Source organism: Triturus cristatus, chromosome 4_1 (assembly GCF_964204655.1).
Source record: "Triturus cristatus chromosome 4_1, aTriCri1.1, whole genome shotgun sequence".
NCBI classification, from domain to species: domain Eukaryota; kingdom Metazoa; phylum Chordata; class Amphibia; order Caudata; family Salamandridae; genus Triturus; species Triturus cristatus.
In genome coordinates this window covers 968,507,434-968,531,497 of record NC_140585.1, presented here as the reverse complement: position 1 = coordinate 968,531,497, position 24,064 = coordinate 968,507,434, and the positions used below count along the sequence as shown (strand labels likewise).

The window sequence follows — 24,064 nt, the reverse complement described above, 5'->3', positions numbered from 1 at the left end:
TTATAGTGCTTGTCTGACCTGCCATACAAATCACAGCTGCACCTCAGCCCCTTTCAAGCCCCGACTGCAGGATGGCATCTGCTATTTCAGAAGGCAGCGCGAGCCTTTCCCCCATCATGTGTCTTGAGTCAGAACCAGTCTTGATTTTCAGTTTGTAATACTGCATGCACGGTGCAGGCGTCCTCAGACATTGCTCGACCGTCCCAACATTGGACAGATAGCAAAAGATTGATATTAAGAAAGGACTGAAAAGGACGAGGCTTGTAAGATGTTTCCTCAGACAAAGCCCGACCAGTGTAGGTAGGGGGGAAGTTTAGCAAGAAGGTGAGTTGGTTAATGAATTACTCTGCAACGGAAGCAGATGTGGGGCGTTATTTAATCTACATACTGGGAATGGGCGCTGTGATTACTATCACTGGAAACATTACCTTCTTCTCCAGATACAATATTATTTGGTTTTGTTTTACATCCATTTGGCAGTGTGAAATATGCATCTGTATTCAGATGATTTAATCCTCCCTACTGGGAGGTGTGTGTGTTAGCAAGTGTTATTTGCTTTTTGGACAGGTGAAGGTGTTGTCTCCATTTCTTCTCTCTGATTCTGGATCACAAACGCCGCCAAGACCCCTTGTGTAACAGGACCATGTGACCATGGCCCTCTCGATCTTCTGGGTTCCCTCCATCACTTTTTATTGCCCAGGCATTCTCCAATGAAGGGTATCTGAAGTATGTATGCATGAGTATGCTATTCGTACCGCACATACCTTGCAAAATGGCAGCAGAGTGTTGTGAAAGTCAAAGGGAACAATGGAATTAACAAATGATTGTCGCAAAAGCTGGGTTATGTACACGAAGGTGGACTATTACTGCAATGTGATATAATGCTCTTTAAAGAGGTGTGCCTTCAAATCGTTGATACATTGGAGCAGTGTTGGGGGGTGCAGGGATATTGTTCCAGATCCAGAAGTTCTGTTGCCTTGTTTTCCCTTTTTACCCTTTTTTGTCGCGAGGCTGATGCTGTCCTTGTTGCAGGTGTGCTGAGAGCCACCAGAGGTGTTGAGCTTGTCAGCCAGACTGGCACAGGTGCTGGTAGTGATGCCTCTGTAAGTGGTAAGCATGTGCTGAAGATTGTGTGGACTAGGAAGGAGAGCCAGTGGAGTTCCATCAGGATGGGAGGGTTTTGATCATATACCTTCAGGCTGTGGAGATGTGATGCAGTCTGTGCAATGCCCTAATCGGTGGGCAGCAGCATGGGGTCTGGAAGGCCTTGGAGTAGGGTGTTTTCACTGTCCCAGTGCAAGAGTACAAGGGTTTGATCAGCAGTTCTGAAGTTACTTTCTCGGGGGAACAGTTTCTCTTTGTGTAAAAGACCAGCCGTGTCATCCCCTGGGCTGCTACCTGTCTGCTTCCAGATCGCTGAACCTCTTCCACATAACGGGGGGAATGTAGGGCCTCCTTACTGGGTTTCCAGATGCATGATGACCTGCCCATGGCACACCCTACCGTGGAAAATCCAGTGTCCAGACATTCCAGGGATGTTTATCTATGCTGCAGTGCAAAGTCGGCTGTACTAGGGAAAATATAGTCTTTTGAATCACACTCAAGTGTCTTGACATCTTGTGCATAGCTACAGCCTTGCCCGTCCAAATTAGAAGAGAAACTGGATTCTGCAATGCCATTTCACTAGCCTTGCTAACCGAGCTGTTGAATCAAGTGTCCCTGCCAGCACGATGCAGCACATATCTCAAGGTGCATGCTCCACAAACCACTATGCCCAATAGGGACCAGTCCCGCCACGCTCTCCCTCTCTTTAAATGCTGCCAAAAAACTCATGCTCACTAAACCCTTTTCACCAGCCTAAGAAATGTATGAAAGCCAGCGTTCCCCTGGCGTTCCCGCTTTGGGCTCATCACTCAGTATCTGATTAAATGATGCAGGAATTCAAAGCAGATATGGTAAAAAGCTAATATTTTCCTAACAAGATAGATTTATTTTCAAACTACAGAGAACGTTTCATGCAAGCGTTACTTAAAATAGAGCTACACATTCAAATCATTCTGAGCAGAATGCCGCTACCTAAGACCCGATAAGTGTACTAGTTACTACTTTCATCTTTATTTTGGTTCTTTCGACCACAGAAGCATATTGGGGCAGATTTACAAGCCCTTTGCGAGACATTTACGCCGCCGTTGCGTCACTTCTCTGACGCAGCGGCGGCGTAAACCATGCGCCATTTTGTGCCTTATTTACAACGTGACGCATCTAGGGAGATGCGTCACGTTGTAAAGCCCTGCGCTACATTAAACCTGCGTCAGGTTTAATGTATGCAGGGTGGGCGTTCCGTTGGAAAAAGCCTCGGAAAAGTGACGCAGTGAAATCTACAAGATTTCACGGAGTCACTTTTCCGATGCTGTTGCGTCAAAACACTGCGCCTGCTTGAAGAAGGCGTAAGGCATGACGCAGCATGTTCGGTATGGGCAGCCCCTGAGCATTGCTGGAGTTGCGTCGTGCTTGCGACACGACTCCAGCAATGCGCCGCCCTTATGCCATCAGATGCGTCACGCATCTGTTTATCCTTGCGCCACGATGCGCTGCATTGTAAATGCGGCGCATCTGTGGTGGCGCAAGGGTAAACTTGCGTGACGCATCTTTCCTGGCGCATCCCTGCTGATTTGCAGGGATGCGCCAGGAAACATAAATCTGCCCCATAGTGTCTATGTAGGGCAAAACTGTTCACCTCAAATCCACTTAAAGTCACCAAGGTGTTATCTTCACAGCTGAATCAGGCAGAGAATGCTTTGAAGACACCGCATGTTTTGGTTTCCAGAATAGTATACAACTATATTTTTTATCACAGACATGGATGCAAGCATTGGTTCCAATCTCTTCTTTTCTGACATACATGGTGTTTTCATACTTCCTCCATAATAAGCAATGGCGTCGGCCTTGAGGAGAAACAAGGCTGTAGTGGCTTTATAAAATGGCGCCTAGAAAGAAGAAATGGCGTAGGCTGCGCCAGCAACATCTTTTTAGTGCTGAACATACATTTGCGAGGCATCTAGGACTGGGCTTCACCTCGGATCTCTGAAATAAATCACTTCGAAGCGAGTAGTGGAGGAAGAGATGCTTCTGTGTAATAACATGTCAATCACCCCCCTGGTGCAAGGGAGAGCTGCAGGAGGTGCGGGGGAATTAAAGCCAGGCATGCACAGTGTGTTCTTTTCAGAAGAAAGGGCAGTCAAAAACGGGGAAATTAGAGAAACAATACACATGTAGAATCGTGTCCAGTGGCAGATGCAATTTACGTTAGTACAAAAGGAATAGGTTTGCCTGCATGGGGAGATGTTTTTCACACATTATGAATGGGAGGCCCTCCCTTGCATCTCGTTTAAACTTGTGTCTGTAATTGGCATCCTCAGCTCATCCTATATTAAGAACAAAATCTATATATAATTAGCGGCCTCATCTTGCTTTTCATACTTTCAAGATCACACATGCTTATTTCATCAGTGTGTGAGTTTTGGTCAGTGACCTCTATTCAGTCACACCTCTAATTATTCATAGTAACACCTTTTCTATATCATTCATCATCTTCCATGTTCATAAAAAGGGTTTGTACTAATCGCACTCTGGCTTTGTGTATTAACTAATCACAGTGACTCTGGACTCCGTGGTTTTGTTTTCTTACTTTCCCATCTGATATATGTTGTGTCCAATGTTTATGCAGAGACATTGGTCCTAAAAACAGCGAGATAGGGGTGTAAGTTTGCGACAAAATTTACCTGTGTGTACAGGCCACTATGTGTTCAAGAGAATACTTCTACATTTCTCGAATTAAAAAAAACCTCACAATTTAAACACTGTTCTGAAGGGAGGCGTAGAAAAAAATGTATTCTTAAACATCTGTCACAGCTTCAGGAGCATTACCTTGCTACATCTGGAGGAACATGTATGTACACAACAGAAGATGTGCTCTAAGAGATACTACATGCACAGCAGTAAGTTGTTGCGCTACAGGAGGGACACAGGGTGGACATTCTTTCTTTACTGTTTTCTACAGTCGGGTCATGTTGAGCCAGTGTTTAACCTACTTTTTAGATCAGTTAACATTGACTGCAGATCCCTTCCAGTTTTGCTAACTTGCATGGGTCTTGTGCACCCTACAATATGCCATTTGCAATGAATGATCCATAAATTCAAATTGGGAGGAAGCGCTATCTGACCTGGTGAAATTAAACCCAGTTTTAATCAATATTCCTGGATATCTGTGCTTTCAAAAGCACAATATACTACTGATTTTTCAAATAGTTCCTGGGCTAGCAATGTACTATAATAAACACAATACAGAAGTCAGACTCCTAGCTGTACACGGGCAGAGCATAAGAGCCGAAACACGGCAAAGCGTTGTGAGAGCACAACAGAACTTTGTCATCTTCAGAAAGATCCCAGTAACTTTAAGGAAGCATCCGAGCGAATGATATTAAATGAATGAGTACCCTTGTTGTAGTTAAACTCTAATACTAGACCCTACACAGCACACAGACCGTCACAGTCCTCCTTTGCCTCCCACTGTTGGCCCCGCTCCCTTCCCCTGGACTAGATTCCTCACTCCAGGGGGCAAAATGGCGGCCCTTAAGGAGCCCGCTTTGCTTCCTGCAGTAATTTTTATCTGTCTGCTACCTAAGTGGACTAGGTTTCTGTCCCCAACAAGTCACTTGATCGATGAGTGTATGTCATTTTGAGAAAAGGCGCTGGGAACTGGTTGCTGGGGACAAGGGAGCACTACATGTGAAACACCACAACTAGATAAAATAAAACACAAATTGCAATTTGTTTGTAAATACATCTTTAATATCTTACTATCTTGTATCTATATCTTTTCTAAACATCCCAGACATGGGACTCCTGCCCCTCCAACTTCCTGTCCCTATTGTTCCTGTTCCAACCACCCTTTTTTATGTTGTAGTTGAAGGTGGGGGCATTTCCTCAATACTTGAATGCATTAATCCCCAAAATATCAAATCCAGCCTTCCCCCAGAGTCCCCTGCTGTCCCGTGTATCATTGCGCAATGTTGTATTTTTGCTTCACATACATAAAGAGCCGCTTGTAATGACATCTTCAGGGTTCTGTATATCACTTTAAGTGGAGCACAGAAGGTGCTATTGCCTCATTACTCAAAGAAATGAAGATTATTCATTATGTTAAGACAATGGCTTCCATTATCACAATCTGTTGATTAACTTAAGGTCATAATGAATTGCAGTTAATACACTTTTATGAGTTCTGTTCTAGAAACTAATCCTACTTTCATGCAGGAAACTAAAGAAAATTAAGTTTGTTATTACACATCCTGTACCTCTTTCAAATGATGCAAATTAAAAGTCCAAATTAAAAGGCCGAATTGGTTTTGGATATGGACCAAACCACATTGTTTTGTAAAGACACGTGGGCGTATTTGACATGAATTGCACTCTTCTGTAAGTGGTACAGAAGCGAACATAGACTTATGGGGTAACTTTCATAAAACTGTTGTCAAGATAGCTTTAACACAATTTTATAACCACTCAGTCAGCCATGTCTGCTCCCCATAAAAGTGCATATAAAATGTTAACTTTTTTACATGAACCATGTTATTTCTGTTGAATTATGAATGTGTAGGACTAAGTGAGAGCTGAGTAAGGATGGCAATGTAAAGAAATGTAATCATTTTGTATTTAGTAATATGAGATGTTGATATATTCCAGACTAAGAGGACCCAATTTTTAGCACAGAGTATGGATTAGGGACATATCCTATGCCTAGTGTAAGATGTATGGAGTAGGAGGCCCTGTGCAGCAGATTCAGGGAGTGAGGGGGGTGAACACAGTGTGTGGCTGAAGGCCACACTCTTCACTGTACATGCCTGAATACTTTGCAGTGTGACCAGGGGTGACATGGATGGAACACCCGGAGGTCACCTTCTGTACCCAGAGCCCACTATGTATGGCTGACGGCTATGCAACAGAGATTATAGGAGCATGGTGCACAGGGAATGGCCAAAGGCCACACTCTGCACCCAAAGCCCTCTGCACATGTGCAGACCACAGGCAGGACATTACAACACACTAACTCATCAGTGATCTCTTGATTGCTGTATCCCCTCCACCAGCTGCCTCGTGTTCACTGGAGTGTCAGGACAGTATACAGTAGGCTAATCTTAAATGCAATCCCAGTATTGTGGCAGCCACGCTTGTATGTGGCATTTCGCTGAAGACAGCAGAGCGCTGTAAAGAATAAATGGCAAAGACAGTCCGCTTGTGACTGTAGAGGCAGCTGCTTTCCAGTACCAAAAGTGGCTTGCTGCTTCGCTGTGGTGTACACATCCTGCCCGACATTGGTGACCCACTGAAGGCAGCGCTTTTAAACATAGTAGAACTGACTCCAAGATAATGGCTGCACCAAGAGCTCGAATGATGGAAAGCAGCTTTTACAATTGTACATTGATGTGATCGATCATCTTGTCAAGGGAATGGTTACAATTCTCTGTGACGCTCTGTGTAATGAACAACATTGACTGATATACCGCTTAGATACAACAGACTGAAATACCTGAAGAATGATGGCAGGTCTGTTTTTCTACTGAAACATAATGGTTCCACACTAAAATCCTATTCTAATTTTTTAAAAGACAGTATAAACCATTTGTTTCTTGTTTCTAATGTGGGTAAAGAGCAAGGACAAATCTCACCCATGAGAGATCATCAGAAACACCGTATTTTTTCATTTTAGGACTGACCAATGGCAGACAAGCCTGGAGCAGTCCCAGTTCAGGGTCAATCACAAGGATGTCCCGCTGGAAAATTGTCAGGATTTCAAATCGTGCTTCAAGAGCAAATCTTGCCCAGTGGTGTCGTAGGGGGAAAAAAACAGGAGGTGTGATTAGAACTGAAGCGCTGCCCATCGCCTATTTCAAAATGTTTAATGAAGAGGACGAAGAGATAAACAAAAAATAACATGGAGGAAGAAAGGAAGGGAATGGCATTGCAAGGCAATGCATCAGTCTGCTATTGCACAAAGGTACCTCCTATTCTGAAGACCTAAATGCAGAATAAAACAACAATTTATTCACAATTGAAGATGCATTGTAGCCAGTTTTTGCCATATGATAAATTAAATTGGCTCCAGTTAAGCATCACTGCCATAAAGGTTACGAATTAATTTACTCGCTTTAGTAAAAAGTAATTAAATATTGCCATGCCACAATTCAAAGTTCTTCAATCACTTGCCATATTTATTGTCTCATTCTCTTATGCCCTTTTATTGTGTAATGCTCAGTAGGTGGACCACTAGAGATTTTACAGCTCTCGATCTGTGCTTTTGAGATTTGTTTCGGGACTATATGTGTGGTTTGGCCAACGTATAAATAATGTGCAGGACCACTCTATGGAAGAAATCACGTTTCATTTCTTATTTTTCGAAATCTATTTTTGCAAAGTGCTCCAGATTGTTCTTGTTCCAGTGCACAGCTCTAAAATACGTGCGACTATCCCTAAACTAAAAAAAAATGTTTTACAATTAAATGGAAGGTTGGATTTTTGGGGGGAGGTAAAACACTACAGCTGTAATATGTGCCCAAATTAGACATGCTGCATAAAAGTCAAATTCCCAGGGTAAACATCGAGTGAAAACATTATGCTCTGAAATTTGAAGCAAGACCTGTTATGTGGGTTTGAAAAGAGACACACAGCAACACAGGGCAGGACTACGAAGCAAAGCTTAAAATCAAGCTGTTTTGAACATTAAATGTTGGATTTACTAGGAGTGGCCCGTGCAGGTGAGAGCGGCGGGGCGGGGTGTGGGAGGGGGCTCGACAGACGACGCCACCGGAAAAGTACCCCCACCCCATCCCACCGCTCTTACCTGCACGGGCCGCTCCTGAGATTTACCAAACTTAACAGTGCTTTGAGGCTACAAATGCATCTGGCAAGCTGAATAGTGAGCAAGTCTTTAAAGTAACATTTTGACCAACGTGCTCGACTGATGAGAGTTGGAGATTATTGTGCACCCCTGAATGTGACAAAATTGTGTGAGGGGTGCGAGGGAGCCTGAGGAGTACAAGAAAGTCTGAAGCCTGAAGTCAGAAGCCTCAAGGCCTTGAGGTCTTGACCCAATAGCAAGGCCTGACATTAAGCCAGCTGCTGTGCTTGTGCCAGGCCCAAGACTGTCTCTCCACCACTTACCACTGACTGCCATGATGAACCTGCCACCCAAGGTCTCCACCAGGCCGGTTGAGGAGTCGAGCGGTAAAAAGGTGATTTTGAGGAGGTTAGGTGAGGGCAGATGATCTCTAGAGGTATTGTTTGCTGTGTTTTGTCTGCGGTTTGGGCCGCATCAGTGCAGTAATAGCAATAAAGGCTCGTTACCTGCCAGTAATCCACCAGTAACTGCCAGAAACAATCAATAAATAGATACCTTCTAGGGCATACACCTTTACATCTAAACTCTTAACTGTGAATACATCCTGCTTCCACTTGCCAACTACAAGCCACCGACTGTCCTGGCAAAGAGCAATGACAGCCAGCAGGAGGCAGTTTAATGAAAAACAGTCAGCATGAAGGCACATACTGAGAGTATATAATTGATTGCCTATGACTCTTCCAAAGGGTAAAAGGGCAACATAGAGACTAGCATTAGCACCACTACCACAGCAAACACCATCCCAGTGCATGTGCATTTTAGGGCCCACTGCTGTGTCAAAAACTTTCCCAATCATCATTCCGACCTTCTTTTAGAAGAGAGCAAGTGTGGAGCCACATTTGGTTCCCAAACTCAAGCCCAAACACAAGCAAATGACCAGCTCTGGCACAGCACCAACTAATGAAATAGGCAGGTATAATCACACACTGGAATGCAAGCTGCAGGAAAGCCTAGAGGCAGACAAGCAGGGAAGACATGATAGTTTAATAGCACTAGCTGAGCAAGGAGCATTAAAAGATCCCCAGGGGCAATTGGAGTGCTCCATCAAAGTCAACCATATGAGTGCGATTGATAAGGATGAAGATACTATAAAAGAGTTGCCAAAGGAACTTTTCCCACTGGCCAGCTCCACAATTGACTAGATTACTCTCTCCCGATGTGCCTACAAGACCAACCATTCAGTTCAAGGGGCAAAACAAAATCTGCACATCAAAAGATGTTAAAGTACTAGTGCATAATAAGCTTGATGGACCCAACAACTGTTCTCTGGGATGTACTACTGATAAATCGGGTGATTATATTTTCTTGCACATACCCAGTCATATAAACACATAGTAAACACTTCTGAGAGTGAAAACCAGCAGGAATGTGTTGATTGAGTATAAGGTCAGTGGGTATAGAATCCAACCAAGCCCCACCAATCGACATGGTAATTGAAGGTCAGCTGAGAAAAATCAAATCAGCTAGTGGCTTGCCATGTTACAAAAATGCAAGAGATAAAGAGACGAGAAATTGAAAGAAGGCACTGACCCGCTGGGGAAGTCAGAGCTAAAGGACAACAATGAACCATCAAATCAAGGATGCCACATTTGCCCTGGAGTATGATACAAACGGGGGGGGGGGTCAAAAAAGCATTAACATGGTTATTCTCTAAGCATTAACATGGTTATTCTCTAAGAAGGACAAGGACCAACAAGGAAATACAACATAAACCCTATCGAAGACAATCTCTCGACCTGGAAATCTAGTCCTGAGACCGGACATAAAGAAGGAAACTAATATTAGTAATAAAATATGTATACAGGATGACGGTTCGGGACTGATTTCATTTATGCCATTTTCAAAACAAAGATGAGCAGATCAAGTGAGAATAAATGCAGTTTGGAACAAAATAAAGGATTAGGCAAGCCCATAAACATAGAAACATCTTAAAGGCTCATGAAAAGGCACGGAAATTAAAAATAAAACAACCATAAAATAGGAGAACATTGTCAGCACCAATGCAATCTGAGTCAAACACCAGTTATAGTTTATATAACTGCCCAGAATAAATCCCCTCCATATTTACCATTGGTCAAGGATGGCACTACAAAAACATTAAATCCTCTAGGTGCACCTTTTGCTACAAAATACATGGTCATGGAGTATAGAAACATGATCTTAGAGAGTAGTACAGAAAATGTACAAATAAGTGAATCTAATATTCTCAACTGTCATTGTGAGTTCATTGATCTATTCTCCAATGTAGGTAATTCTAACCCTCTGATTAGATCTTGTCTTCTAGCCGTTTTCTATGAAATGCCGGAGGTAAAGTCAGTAACATCCAGGACATAAAAAGAGTAAGCATGGACAAGTATCCTATCATGAGTGGATAAAGAAATCCATCAAGTAAATAAAATGGAGTTTGCATTTATTAGAGTAACTAGTCTGATTCTAAATCATTAAGATGAATTTCATGTCTTGGGTGCGGATATTATACTGTGTTATGAATCTTACCCAAAGAAAAATTACCAGTCTATCTGTAACCAACTTATGAAAGAGGTCACTAAGATTCTATGTCCGGGAACCAACAATCCTTCGGTCTCTAACGAGGCAAGCTTTGACAACCTCCGTATTGCAGTAAGCAAACATTCAAGGTTGATTAAATTACCTCACCCTGGAAGGGGTCCCTGGTGGAAGTGGGGATGGCAAGGACAAAGGTCAAATCTGGGCTTCTTGGCCCCAGCTTTTGCTTGCAACAACAAAAGTAAAGCTCTAGATGGTTCTGAGTGATTAATACATAAATGTAATTTACTAGGTCACTTAAATGGGGGGGTTATGACACACTGCATGAATATGGGAAAAGCTGCAGGAAGGAGAGCTATATAAATGTCCTTTCTAAGGATTTTGTTGGGTTGAATAGTAAATTGGAGGACGGAGAGTAAATAAGCTTTATCAACAATCATGTAGTATGTTATGTTTAAAAAACATGGGCATTATCTGAAAGCAGTGTGAGTGGTTTCATTGAATTCATCGAAAACGTGCAACGCTCCAAAGAAGGGAGACTGATGGAGGGCTTTACAATGTAGATATCATGTATTCTAAATTGTTAATCGGAGCAATTGAGCAAATAGTATCAGTTAGAACTAGGGTCTCTAGTTGGCAGAGGTATACACCCTGCCCAAGTAGGGACCACCACTCTAGTCAGGGTAAGTCAGATATCCTCTTTAAATTAGCCTCTGCTCATCATCTGGTAGCTTGGTACAGAGAATGCATGCTTAACTTAAGAGGCAATGCGTAGAGTATTGGAGCAACACTTATTTCAGTAAAACAGTGAAAGACACCACAAAAAATTATCCACACCTGGTTAGAAATATAGAGCTTGATTTATTGAACAAAAGAAGACAATAACAACAAGGATCCAATAAATAGAACCTGCGTTATGAATTTGTAGAGAATAAACTGTAAAATAGTGCCTAAAAACAAAAAGCGTCAACCGCGGACATCTGGTTGTGCTAGACCGGGGCAAAGTCAATAGTAAATGCTGACCGCGATGGTGTGCGAGTCCAATACAAAGAGTGGATTAGACCCGATCAGCGCTTACCTTCAAACTTGGAAACATTTTGAAGAAACAGTCTCTGAAACGGTAGAAGTTCAGCGGGTCACGGCTGCAGGAGTGTCCAAGGAGAGAGCATTGTCATCGGATAGCCATGGAGCAAAGCCATGTGACTGTCTGGAGGGAATTCACAAAGTCTGTCAGCTACACCCAGTCATGTGAGCTAATGCAGGCTGCAGGCACAAAGGGTTGAATGCAGAAAAATGCCAACTTTCTAAAAGTGCTGTTTTCAAACTTGTAATGATAAATTTGACTTTACTATTAAAGGGGGTTTATCATTGCAAGATCAAAGGTACCAAACATGATCTATCTACCTCCTGTCATTTAGGAATTACAGCCTATTAAATGTAATAAGGAATCCCCAAAGTTAACCTATGAGAGGGGTAGGCCTCACAGTAGTGAAGAATGAATGTGGGAGTTCTTCACCACCAGGAGATGTAAAACACAAAAGTATATGCCCTGCCTTTTACTTGCACATCACCCTGCTCTATGGGCTGTGTACGCCCTACCTTAGGAGTGACTAATACGTAATCACAGGCGAGTATATGGCTTGGCCAGGGTTTTACAAGTTGACATGGCAGCGAAACTGCACATACTGGCCCTGCAGTGACATGCCTCAGACATGTTTGATGGACTACTTAAGTGGGTGGCACAATCAGTGCTGCAGACCCACTAGTAGCATTTAATTTACAAGCCCTGGGCACATATAGTGCACTTTACTAGGTACTTACAAGTAAATTAAATGCGCCAATTGTGGATACACCAATTTTCAAACATTTTAGAGAGAGAGTGAATGCACTTTATCCCTTGTTAGCAGTGGAAAAGTGCCCAGAGTTCTAAAGTCAGCAAAAAGGGGAGGAGGAAGGCAAAGGTGACCCTGCAGAAAGGGCCATTTTCAACAGTATCTTTTCCATAATGCATTACATGTGAGACTAACCAAGGTCATTGAAGAAATTATCATAGATATATTTAATTGTATACATCCCTCCTAGATGGTCGTCTGAGGTACAAGGAGCATGGCATAAGGTGGTTTAGTATATTGAGTTAGGTTGGAATCCTGCAACTGTATCAAGGAAGAGATGTGCACTGCCATTAATGTGTGGGGACCTCAATTTCAATCCACTGGATGAGATATTTAACAAAGAGGTTTTTGGCAGAGGAATATTGTTGGGGTATTGGGCTGAAATACATAGAAAAAGGAAAAAGATATACCATTATAGACCAGAGGCTCTGCTGTATGAACGACCGTACTACCTTTGGTACCAAGCAAAAATGACCCACAGTAATGGTTATATGGCTGACAGATCGATTTTTATATTTATTTCAGAATGCTGGGGAAATGTTATTAATATGAAAAGGAAAAAGAGGGATCCCCTAATAGCCATCCTTACACTGAACATTAGATGTCAGGCTCATTCTTGAACGACCGGGAAAAGCACTGAGATTGTTCCAGCAAACAATAGGGGAAGTATAACAAGGGACACAGTGAAATACCAAAATGAAATTCCACAATTCAATGCTTTTTTGTCAAGATTTGATGCTACTATTCTCAATGCCCTTGATGACAATAATAGTGAAATACTAGTATTATTTGGTTTAATGTTATATGTATTGAAACTGCTACAGCAAGGCACCACAAAGGGACAGGGACCGAGGCACAGTGTAGTCTAAGGTAGGAAGTGATTGAGCAGAACCTTTATCTGTATCTGCTTAGGTACGTTGCCAAACACAGCTCGAAGAATAAATAATTCTGCAGTCACACTCAGTTGAGAGTTCTGCAATGAACTCAGAAGCTAGAGAAGACTACCTATTTGGAAGTTTTGCCATCTACCTTGATGAGGACTGTGGAGAGGATTCACCCATTGTGATGTGAGTCTCTGGATTTGGAAGCTGCTTTGAAGGTGAGGGAAACTAGCCTCTTGCTTACTACACAAGGAAAAGGGGGTCCGGGTCCTGAGCAATGTATGTTCCTGCTGTTGGAATACCTTTCCAAAGGATTGGGGAACTAGGAAGGCTTGAGGGCAAAGACAGCTGCATCCATTTAGAAGAAACCAGCAAGCCAGTGTTTTTTTATTTTATTTTTTATTTTATTTAGTGTTTTATAGAGCGCGAACGTGACCCGTTAGGTTATCAAAGCACTTTACAGGGATAACACGTTGTATACAAGTATGAAATAGTCAAAGAAAAAAACCATAAGTAAGAGTAGAAGGAGGTGAAACATTTGGGAATAACAGGGTGTTTACAATGGTTAGTGGACATTTGAGATGCAGACCTAACTGGCAGTGGTGAGAAATATTACCATATTCCCTCACGTCTAAGAAGATGTCATTGAATGTTTAAAAGATTTGGAGAACCAAGGAAAAATTATAAAGGTTGGGATTTCGAAAGTTTTCATCTGTGTAGCTGTGGAACAAGATGCCAAGCCTACCCGAAAAACATGCACCATTATTGACTCTATCTTTCTGCTTTGTCTTGCATGTGATGTGTGAGGATACGATGGGACGTAGCTGCTTTATTTTAAGCTTCTGAAAGATTTTTATCCTCAGTGCTTTGCCAAGCCCTCTTGCAGGCTTTCATTCTAGATTTGTGTGGTTTATTTAGTTGAGCACATAGAATACACTTTTGCATTAAAGGGGGTGTGGCTTTAGACGTATTCATAAACAGGTTCCAACTAGGAATACTGGGTTGGTGTACTATTAATGGAGGTCTGGGATAATCTTTGGAACATTACAGTAATGATGACATTAAATTTATTCTGTATCAAAGACTGATTCATACACAGTTGTGTGCCCCACATTTCCTGCATGCTGGCTAGGCCCCATTGAGACCTAGCTCAGATTCTGAGCTGTGAACCATTAAGCACCACTATGAACAGTTAGACAAGTATTTTAATGCCTTCACACTGTGATAGTGTAGTAGAAATATTTATGACATTAGCTGCGTTCCAATATTGAGATCTGTTTCACATGTATCCTGTTCTTTGTACTGTGTCCCATTTATAACTCCGTGTTATATAAAACACCAAAATAAAATAATGCAGTACATGCCCCTACCCCAGGCAGATACTGCACCATATGCTCATGTAATATGCATGAATGCTTGGACTTTGAGCGGAGCCGGTGAAGTGTTGTGACAATCTTGAAACAGGTTACATATTACTTTATCAATTGGAGCTAGTTCCTGTGAAAAATACTACAAGGTCTCAGACTAGTACCTATCTCCTGTAGAGTACCCCAGGATTCCATCTCTTCTCCTATCATCTTTAACCTCTCTATGGAACCCCTTGGATCCATTCCAATATGCAGATGACAGGCAACTCTACATCAAGTTATTCTCACCTAATGAAATAAATTCACTCAATCTTGGAATCTTGATATCAGTTCAGTTCCTGCAGCTAATCCCCACAAGGCGGAGTTCTTACTGTTTGCCAACAGCACTAAACAACCTCAGATTCAATCCGACTCTCCAACTTCAACCTACCAGGCTTCAGCCCCCACCCCAGCTGACAGACTGTTCGAAATGGGGGTCTCTAGTCTGCAAGGGTTTGCACCTTTGTCCAAGTAGGGACCCTTCCTTTTGGTCAGGATAAGGGAGTTACAGTCCTAAAATAACACCTGCTCAGCCCCTCGGTAGCTTGGCATGAGCAGTCAGGCTTATCTTAGAGGCAGTGTGTAAAGCATTTGCACATAACCAACAGAAATACAGTGAAGACACTACAAAAGGGAACCACACCAGTTTAGAAAAATATCCAATATTTTAATTATCTAAAACAAGACCAAAAATTATTTAAAAAAATGCACCTTACAGTTCTCATAAATCTTCAGTAATCAAAATAGACTTGAAATACAGTTCCTTGAAGTCGATAGCTCCATCCGTGATGTGGTGTTTGTCACGGTTCTGGCAGGTCACAGTGCAAGCAGCGTCGTCATCGTTGCTGAAGTGCTGTCGTCGCTGACGAACTGGAGTTGATGGCCCCTGTGTCGGTAGGCCAAGGCTGCGGTGCGGTATGTGGATGGTGAGTCATGCAACTTACAACGGTGCCCTCAAACCACAGTGCAAGCAGTGGCGTCGATGTAGTGTTACGCAGCATCGTCGGGGATACCAGGGCAATGGCATGAAGTGAGGCAGTGCAGAGTACGATCTCCACAGGTCTCAGTGCAAGCAGCGGCTCGGTGGCGGCATCAGGTGACATCGTCGGTGAGACCAGGGTTGAGGTGCAAAGTGCAGCGGTGCCCTCTGCGGTGCCTTCAGGACACGTCATTGGCATCGTAGACAGGGTCGGGTTGCTTTTTCTTCTGTTGCAGGACAAAACACACAATCCCCAGTGCTGATGGCAGAAGAACTTGAAGTATTTGCTGTTCCTAAGACTTCTTGAACAGGGGGCAAGCTCTACCTCAAGCCCTTGACAAAACTCACAAAAAGGAAGTTGCAGAAAGTTCAATCCAGTACTTTCACTACCCAAGACAGAAGAAGCCACTGCAGACCAACACGGCAAAGCACACAGCAAAGTGGTAGTCTCTCCTCAGTGCTTCTCCAGCTCTTCTTCTTGGCAGTCTTCTTGGTTCAAAAAGAGTTTTAAAGTTCTGGGGTCTCCACCCTAATATTTATACTCTAAATTCCTTTTATCCTCTCAGGCAGAGAGTGTATGTGCTTCGTCCCAACCAGTCTGGTCCTCTCTGGCCCAGCTTCCTAGCAGGAGGTGGACACAGCATTGTCTACAGCAGACCAGGCCCATTCGGATGCAAGGGAATCTCCTCCTACTACTCTAAATGCAGCCCTGATCTATTCAGCCCAGCGCTGACGCATCTAGACTCTCTGGAGCCACTTCACATCCCCAGCCACGGTCACTCCAAAGCCAGGCAGTCAATACACATCCTAGCAGATGCATACAGGATGGCTAAGCAAGAAAATACTTGCTTTCTAAAAGTGGTATTTTCAAACACAGAATGTAAAAATCACCTTTATTGAAAGATGCATCTTTAGTTTCTGAGTTCAGGCCTACTAAAATGTATTTTCCTATCTGGTCCTAATGTGAAGTTACATTTATAAGATGTTATATATTAACTCCCCTGCCTTCTTACTGGCTCAATAGCCTTTCAATAGTGAAAAACGAAATAAGCAGTATTTCACTATCAGAAATGCCACACACATCAGGACATGTCCTACTTTTCTCAAACACTGCCTTCTGCCCTCAGGTGTAACTTGGGCCTACTTTAGGGGTGGCTCGCATGTAAGAAAAGGGAAGCTTAGGGCCTGCCAAGTAGGTGCACTTGCCAAGTTCACATGGCAGTACTAGACTGCACACAGACACTGCAGTGGCAGGTCAGAGTTACCTTTCAATAGCTGCTCATGTGGGTGGCACAACCAGTGCTGCAAGCCTACTAGCTGCATTTGATTTACAGGCCCTGGGCACACACAGTGCAGTGTAGTAGGGACTGACTAGTAAATCAAATAACCAATCATGGAATCACCAATCCATAACAACAATTTTCAAAAGGAGCACTTGCACTTTAACACTGAAAAGCAGTGAGAACTAAGCCAGCAAAAACTGGGAGGTCAGAAAGCAAAAATACAAGGGAAACATGCCAAGTCTAACAGAGACCATGCAAAATGTATTAGATTCACCTGTGACATAAACCTCTCATTCAAGCAACACTTTGTCGGGAAGACCAAGAGAGCTTGACTCCAACTCCCTCTAGATGAAAGTGAAGTTGTTTCACCTGAAAAATGACATTGAACAACTATACAAGGCCTATTGCTCTCCCATCTAGATGGAGACAATGCGCAGCTCAGTGGTCTCCCTAATATAAGCCTAGCACCCCTGAAAGGTTTTCTATACACACTGGCAAAAAGGGTTCAAGAAATTTGGCCAATCACCCCCATGTAAAAAGACCTACACTGGCACTGTTCCAGCCCAGATCATCTTCAAGACCATCTGATTTAATTATAAAGCCTTAAGCAACAAGACCCCCGCTTATCTAGCAAACAAAGTAACCACATTTGGGGCACAGTGCCACACAGAAGCCCAGAAATCTCAGTCGAGAATGTAGACAAATCTTATAGAAGGAAAAAATCCGAAAGGCAAACCTACTCCATTCATAATCCCAGAATCTGGAAGAGTAACCCTCTCAATAGCCAATCAGTAATGACTCTCCCACAATTGAGAAAAAAATGGAAGACACAGCACTTCCAATAGCACTATCTCCACCCCTGTTGTGTACTTTTGATCTTCTCCCAATGATTGTACCTTCCTGAGGGCTATACTTCTGATTCAGTGCTCGATGTCTCTTGAGTTAGTCTCACGCTCTTCAAAAACCAAGACAAACATACATTGAGGAGCGGATTCCAGCAGCTTGGTAAAGATAGAGATGCAAGTGATTTAATAGTTTGATGTGTATGTATGTGTCCGTATTGAATATGTATGTGCATGAAGCGCCACTCTGTCTCAGTTCATATGCACTATACACACATGAGTTTTTGTGTGATGGAATTCCATGTGACTTTGTGGCATCGACTGGCATTTGAGGGATTATTTAATTGAGTAACATCCAGGAATTCCTTGGCTGCATTAGGGAATTGATTAGATTGGGGATACTTTGTCATCTGTCCTTCTTTGTTCATTTGGCCTATGTTTCTTGGCACAAAGGTAGGGATTGCCACTTCATTTTCCTCTTCCAGATACCGAGTTATCACAGAACAACAAGAAGGGAAAGAGAAGTGGGCTGAAGCATACTTCAGTTTTCCTAGAGAACAAAACTCTGATGCAGAAATACATCTAAGATGAAACAAGCATATCAATAAGAGGCGAAAAATGGACATCTGGAATGCAGGTAGACTAAAGGACAGGAGCACTGAAAGCCTTCAGGAGCTACCAATCAGCTGTAGAGTCATGTTGAGATGCATTCAGTTAGCTACTCAGTTTCTTTTTGTATGCTAAGCTGTCCTATGACATGGAAGTGGAAATAAGGCAGGCAGTAATTGCCTGCTATAATGGACTGGGAGGCACTATTCCTTCTTACGCAATCTATATTTAATTTCCCAAGCAACTTCCTAGAATGGATTATTTAATACAATTTGAGGATCAGGATTCAAGTAACTCATAGAAAAGAATGGCGTCTCCCAGAAAACTACATTCCTTAGAGTCACTTCCCATCTAAAAATAATCAAGCCGTAGAATGTGAAACCAAAGAAATGTGACCGCTTGATTCTTAGATATAGCATGCATGCAAAAAAAGTCTTCCAAAAGGCACACAAAAACACTTTTTTCTCCAAGGACCAGTGGGAAATATGTTACAGCTGCAAAGATCAGAAAACTGCTACATGTGTCAACAGCAGTAAAATAAATATTGCAGAGCAGTAAGTTAAAAGGCTCTGAGAGCACAAATAAAATCAACAGAGCCAGCCTTGCACTTAATAGTATTTCCTTTCTGAAATGTTGTTCATATGCAGTGCCTAATTTTTTTTAAAAAAAGAGTGCCGGTGCCCAAGATGTCCGCAGCTGGCACTGCATAAGTCTGAATCCAATTCAGGTCTCTTTAATCCACCGCCAGATGCTCCCTGCCCCTTTATCTCACTCTCACAGGATCCTGCTTTCTCCCTTGGTTATGGTTTTTCTGTATTTTTCTACCTGCTCCTTTCCTGTTTGTGTGTTTTTTCCTCTCTTGCTCTCTGGAAATGTCTGATGAGGGAAAATAAGTGCTGGTAGCCAAAAAAGAGTTCCACTGTTAACCACCGGCTCTAATTAATCACTGCATTTATGGGAAACACTGTGACATGAACTGGCTTGGGGACAGCCTGGAGCACATCACAATGCTGATTTGCTTACTATGGGCACAAGGGACATGGTGCCATTAACTGTCATATCTGGGATACTTGACCATCTGGCGGAATTGGATTCCATATCACTGGGAATACTTGTGCAAATGGTAACATTAATTGGTGTGACAATACATTGGTGCATCTTGACATTGACTTTCATATGATGTCCACTAGGGCTTTTGGTGGCATAGTGCAACCTATACTAGATAACTGTACAATGTGGAAGCATTGGCTGACGCAATGTATTAACTTACAAATTGTGAAAATTATTGGAATATCATGGGTGCCTGGCCCCATGGTGGCATTGGTTTCTACATGGGGCCACATGGGCATATATAACACTGATTGACATTATCATGAGTGAATCATAAGTCACTTATGATTGGGATATCTAAGCACACGGTGGCACTGGCTAAGTTATGGCAATAATTGGCATATATTTATTGCTAAAACTAAACCTATGGCGTTTGGGAACAAAATTATTAATTCATTAAAAATACATTTTGTATTTCCACTAAATAACAAGCAGATTTTTTTGTAGCTTTGGAAAAAATTGGGATATTTACCACAAGTAAAAAAATTATATTTACAGGTAAAATTAGTGCATTTGTGTTATCTTCCAAGTAATATGTTATTAATATTTTTATTTTGTTTTTGGGGCTCATATCACAAATATATTACATCATTTTCAGATGCAAGGTCACATTCCTGCTTCTTTGGTGGTAAGCTCATGATGTTTGTAGTTGCAACTCCCGATCTTTATTCGCAGCGATTTATGACTGTGTCAACATTTTATTTATCTGATGTCTGACATTTGAGATTGGAGGATCAGTGTTATGTAGTTCCTTCGGATGAGCTTGTAAGAGGGTCTTAACTGAAGTGTAATTCTTCTCTGTAAAGAATTCTCTAGTGAGATCAGTGTCAATTTTCATTTTCCCATCCTTTCCCTGTAAAGTAACATTCTGCCATATTGACAGATGATCTATTGGAAGAGGCAGGATGTGAAAGTACAATTTGGAGGAAGTTTAAAGGGATAAGTGGATTAACCTGCCTTGATTGTTTGAACTTTTGTATTGTTTGTACTTTTGCATTGTTTGAACTTTTGGAATTGTGCTCTAAATTGCTCAACATCATTCGATATTTTCAAATATTTTTATACGTGGAAAGACTTGGTAAGTCTACTCAGGTTGAATGGGCTAGCTCTTTTCCTTTATTCACTCCTGTTACTGGGCTTATGGGAGTTTGCAGGCCACTTGTAATCAAAGCCGTAATGGGGATTTTTAGCAGATTTTATGTGGTAAACCCAAATATGTACTTCATATCTATTTGGTAAGAAGGAACTATGATAGACTCTATTGATGAAATGAAAATATATAGGACATCTCTTCATTAGAGCAACTTTTTAAAGAGACAAAGAGAACCCTGCATCACTGCAGATGTATTTAATTTTTTTGTCTAAACGCAAGTATTCCTTACTGCTTTTTATTTTAAATACATCTCAGTGAACTTGGAACCTTTCAACAAACATTGGCCATTCCTGTAGTTCACTCTAGTTTCTGCTGCTATTAATTCAGCAATTTTCTTTTTTATCAAACCGGCTAGGATCTATGGAATTGGAGGTGTTGAGTGCTGGTCCTTCATTTATACCTATTTTTAGAAATGACCCTTTCACCACAACAATTGAGCTTTATAGATTCTTTAGGACCTTGAGGTTGAAATACACTTTCTCTTATACACTTGATACTGACATACATGACACTACATGCCTAAATTGTCCATCCACTTTTAACTCACCGTCTAATACCATGCCTGAAGAGATTACACCCTTTGAAAATATGGTCTTGACAGAAATAGAGTTGTCCAAATAGAGCAAATATGTAAATTATAACTTTACTAAATCACAAAGTGAAGCTCTAACCACTCTGTCAAAATGTAGGAATATTGTAATAAAACCATGGATAAGAGTGGCGGGATCATAGTTCAAGATAAACTAGACTTTGACAATGAGGTGTTGAGGTACTAACAGAATCCTTTTCATGATAAGAAACTCTCAAGAGACCCAACTCTAACTATCAAGAAAGAAATCCTTACACTAACCACAGCAGGTTTGAGTGCCATGTGGCTGAGTAAAAAATTATTTGATTATTTGAACAAAGATGATTATATCACACCAACGTTTTATACACAACCTAAAACAAATAAAGATGACAAAAGAGTACCAGGGTGACTGTTGTAGGGTGCCAATACATTCTACAGCCACTTGCAGGATACATAGACTTCTTCATAAACCCTTATGTTCCTATGACTAGATCCTACACCAGAGATCGTTTTACAGTAATTACAGAAATGGATGGTGAGACTTTCGATGCTGACTGCAACAGTCTTTTTAACAATGGAAGTCTATGCACGAACATCCCAGAATCAGAAGTGCTGGAAGTTATAGAGTCTACTCTTGAAATCAGACTTAGGCCTCAGAATGTACCAACCAGTTTCATTAGGAATTTGTTCAAAGATAGCATTTAAATGAAACCATTTTCTTTTTAATGAGGACTTTTATGCTCAAATAAAAGAAGTTGCGATGGGGGCAATCTTTCTCCCAGACATAGCTAATTTTTATTTTGCTGCTTTTGAAGAAAGAACTATCTATACTAGTACCAACCCATATGAGCAGAACATAAAGAAGTGGCTGTGATACATAGGCGACATCTTGTCGATTTGGTAGGGGTCCACTGCTAAATTACTTGAGTTCCATGAGTGGTTAAATAACAAGAATGTATTGTACAATTCACCTTCGAATATAACAACAATTTGATAAATTTTCTAGAACTAATGATCATTGATGAGGATAATTGTCTTTATGGAAGGCTCTATACTAAACCTACAGCAAGATATAGTCTGGTGAAATATCCAAGTCACAATCCTATGAACTTGCGAGATAGCCTTCCATTTGGGCAGTTTTTGAAGATTAGGCATAACTGAATATTTTGAGGAGGCAAATCTACTACTTTCTAAATTGGTCACCAGAGTTTATTCATATCAGTTGGTAAAAAGATCTCTAAAATGGGCATGGTGGAGGTGTGGCCAAGATGGCGGACGAGTAGGACGTGCCTGCTCGCCGCCCCGGCCCTTCGCCCGGTTCCCGGCTCCTTAGCCTTCCGTAGCAGCCTGATATATCGCCAGACGACACCGGAAGCCTTCCGCTGCCAGATCTCGGCAGCAGATCCCTGTGATAGGCGAGCGCCGGCGCGACTAGGCCGCATCTCTGGCCTCGTGTAGCCGGGAGAAGCTGCCTGCAGCGGGAGGCGCGCCGGGGCACACCTGCTGAGCTGGAGAGGGGGATCGCAACGTCAGCGTCGGAGTACAGGCGGCAGTCATGAGGAGGCGGCAGACCCTGCCGTGTATGGGTGCTGGTCCGGCGGAACGTGACCGAGGAGCCAGCCAGGAGGGTCGTCACCGGAGCCTTTGAGGTACTGTGGAAGAACGGGCGTCTTTTGGAGAGAGGGCGTGCCCGCTCCTGCTCTGGGCCTTGGAGGAGCAGGAGATTCGGCCCACGCATGCATCCCACATCGGAAATACAGTCTCTCTTCCCCATCGCATTGGTGTGTACTCCAGGGCACGGGGGTACAGCCTTCCAAGGAGCAGCAGCGGTTGATGCTTGGGCCAGCTCTAGAAATAGAGAGTGGCTATCCCTGCACAGGCCCTCATCAGCAACGGGATGGCCGTGAGCGCAGAGTTTTCAGGAGAGGCTGGGCCGCATTGTGGGGGTAGTCAGGCCCTCTCTTCTCCACCATTTTGAACGTGGCAAGGCTGTCCTTGCATCGGCCACGTGCAATAAGAAACCCTGACTCTGATAAGGGCGCAAGGGGCGGTGGTCAAGTGAAGACAACCATTTGGGACATCAGGGACGTAGCCTCTGGGGGACGGCCTGAATCGAGCGGCTGTTTTGCGGTGACACCATTAGCAGCAGATACCCTGGACGAGGGGAGCAACAGTAGGAGATTCAGCCCTGACGAGTGCTTGATCCGCCCAAAAGCCGGTGAGTGGAAGTGCTTTGGCGGCCCAGCCTCCCGGAGCACGTCGAAACAGATTCGGCCCTGAGCTATACATCTACCATCTCCCCCGGAGACACTTTTTGTCCTATTCAACCCCCGCTGTGCCCGGGGAAGGAGCACACATTGAACCTGGAGGACTTGGGCCAGGGGCCAGGGGCAGAACGTGCGGTGGAGGTTCTGGCTGGGGGGGTTCCCCCCTTCCCCGGGGTCTGCTGGACTTGCACCTCTTGCCCTTTCTATACACACCCTCTTCATAGGGGCCTACGAAAGATACCTTGGGCACCACCATGGCTTCCAACAAGCCCAAGAAAGAGCAGTCGGTGAAGGACCTCGTACCACAATATTGGCACTGGTGGGACCGAAGCAATGCCGCCAGCGGGGGGACCCTCGGCTGAGCACAATTCCCCCCAGATGGAGGGCCCAGTCACGCGTAGCGTTCTTGAGTCCCTTTTTACCTCCCTGACCGGGGAATTCCATGCTATGAAAAAGGAGATTACCTCCAAACTCTGGGAGCTGCGCAGGGACATAGACTCAGTTGGCGAGAGAGTGGATGCGCTGGAGATACATGATTCATCTAGAGACGAGGAGATCCATCAGCTTCAGCAGGAAGTCCTTCGCCTCCAAGATCAGCACCTGGACCTC

At 43.0% G+C, this 24,064-nt stretch overlaps 1 protein-coding gene across 1 annotated transcript in view; it reads left to right on the top strand.

The window, feature by feature from the left end:
* TRHDE (thyrotropin releasing hormone degrading enzyme) overlaps window positions 1-24,064 on the top strand; it is a 1,875,424-nt gene that overhangs the window by 1,040,993 nt on the left and 810,367 nt on the right. The window lies entirely within an intron of this gene.